The sequence below is a fragment of the Dreissena polymorpha genome, chromosome 2 (assembly GCF_020536995.1).
Source record: "Dreissena polymorpha isolate Duluth1 chromosome 2, UMN_Dpol_1.0, whole genome shotgun sequence".
NCBI classification, from domain to species: domain Eukaryota; kingdom Metazoa; phylum Mollusca; class Bivalvia; order Myida; family Dreissenidae; genus Dreissena; species Dreissena polymorpha.
The window spans coordinates 36,783,959-36,786,462 of NC_068356.1; the positions used below are offsets into that span (position 1 = coordinate 36,783,959).

The 2,504-nt window shown below is 34.6% G+C and overlaps 1 protein-coding gene across 1 annotated transcript in view; it reads left to right on the forward strand.

Moving 5' to 3' along the window:
• The window catches only part of LOC127866621 (cytochrome c oxidase assembly protein COX18, mitochondrial-like), a 284,996-nt gene that overhangs the window by 177,153 nt on the left and 105,339 nt on the right, over positions 1 to 2,504 (forward strand). The window lies entirely within an intron of this gene.

Genomic DNA, 2,504 nt, shown 5'->3' on the forward strand with positions numbered 1-2,504 from the left:
AACACAGATATGAGCCACGTTCTGGGAAAATGGGCTCAATGCATATGCGTAAAGTTCCGTCCCTGATTTGTAGGGCTGCACCGAATATCCGAAATATCTGAGATTCGCGGATCCAAACGAGGATTCGCGGATCTAACCGTGATTGGTAAAATCGGTTTCGAATCCGGATCTTATTTGAGTTAAACCTTTCGTTTGCGTTAATTGTTTCTTTCGTCCTAATACGTTTCGTTAAATTGTTTCTTTCTGTTTGAAAGGCTGACTGGTATGTAGTTTGTCACAATTATCGCTACTTTTTCGAAAAAACATGGTACTACACAGTCTATTTTCGTTTTCGATGGTGCAAAATGGCGCAGAAGAAAAATCGCGATGCACATAAACAATTAAAATCCTCGGTGTGGAAGCATTTCGGGTTTTATCAGCATACTAATTCTGGCTAATAAGTGGTCGTTACGAAGTATTTTATTGATACTTATTGCAGATTGCGTGTGATGCGTTTTTTGCTTGTTAAAATACAGCGTTGTTCATATTATATCTGACATAGATGTGTTTAATATGAGACATTATTATTAATGTATGTCGTTAAAATGCTTACACTATTTCGTGTATGTGCGATTTTGAGAAATTTGCGGAATCTGTACCCGGGTATATTTTTTTTCGAACAACGTAAGTCAATTTTGTCATCTACTTAGTATTTGTTTTTGTTCTTGATGTCGTTATTTCTGCTTCCACTACTGCTGTTGAGGCTGCAGCTGCCTCTACCAATGCTGCTAAAGTAGTATAAATATTAGTAGCTGTAACGTTTATAATAATAATAATAAAAGTTAATTACTTTTCTCATAAGACATATATACGTTCTGGTGTTTCAAAACATAATTTTGGTCATAACAATATAAATTATAATTTATTTTGCGTATTTTTACTTTCAAATTAGGATTCGAACCGATATTCGATATCCGAGCCTTTGGATTCGAATTCGGATCCGATTGAAATTTTGGATTCGATGCAGCACTACTGAATAGCCTGTGCTAAGGGGACAGGGACGACACTTTCCGCCTAAAAATGGATTTTCTGATAGAGGAGGCTTTCTTAAAACGAAAAATCTTTAAAGCGGTTAATGTGGTCACTGCACAGACTAATATGGAATGATACTTTACGCACCTGCATTAAGCCCAGTTTTCTCAGAACGACGCTCATGTGATTGTCTTGCATAGTAACGGAGCTCTGCTAGTAACTCAAATATTTAGTTATGAAGTTTTATTCAAATAGATTTAAGTTTATTTAGGGACATCAAAATAACTTGTTCGCACACATTTAACTGAAAGATATTACACACGTTATATCATCATGTTTGACCTTACACAAATAAGAATCTGCACTTAATATTCTGCGCCTTAAGTAAAGATAATTCCTTCGTTGATAATTATGAAGTATTAAATTTAAAATGAGGAACGTTGGATATTTGTTAAAAAGTTCATGTACTCGAATTATGATTGAAAAGGACACTACAAACAAGTTTGTACACCCTGAATATTCAAAGTCCACAAAAGTAGCATCGAAGATGTGCATTACTCTTTCCTTAAAAATGCGCACATATTTTTTTATGAGTCCGTGTTCATGCAGTGTCATTGCTTTCAACACGCATTTATTCGTCATTGTTATCTCTATTGCAGATGCCTCTATACGTTTATTTTCATAAGAGTATCGTTCAGGAAAAACGGGGTTTAATGCATGTGCGAAAGTGTCGTCACAGGCTAACCTGTGCGGACTACATTGTACAAACATTCTTTGAGCATTAAGTCCGATTTTCCCAGAACGCGGCTCATTTAGTTTGCATTATGTTAATACGTGCATGGCAGTACTAATTTTTTTTAATTACCAATCCATTCCTTTTAATCACGGAATGTAAAGAAACAGCTAAAACTAACAACACTTGATTCATTTAACGGCCTGTGACAGCTCGGATTTCGATGTTGGATCGCAAACATTTATTTTCTTTATCCTATTTATAAATACATTCCAAAACATGTTTGGTTTACTAAACCGTATCATTCTGTTAAGCATGTATGTATGCTCTAAGTGTAAAGATATTAATGGTAGTAATAAAACATTAATTATAAACGTAACACAAGTGGAACAGACTATTCACAAGTTCAGTGCGGCGACTACAGACAAACTTCTGTGAAAGCGGCTCATGAACTGACCTTAATAAATCTGGGCAACGAGTTAAGAGCTGTCGCTTGGTATCACGATAGACTTATTTTACTTGTCAGAGGTTTTTACATTCTTTAAAATTTCATTAGGTTGTGTATATAAATTTTTCGTTATCACGTTAAGATGGTTAAGGAGTGTCATTCAAACAGTGAAATTGATCCCACCCACATCATACTAAATCAAATGCTATGTATCTTTATGCGACATCTATAAACTTAACTGAGTCAATATTTTTAGAGTAAATGATAAAAAAACAGTTATTTTCCTTTTTTAATTTTAACACATTACACAAC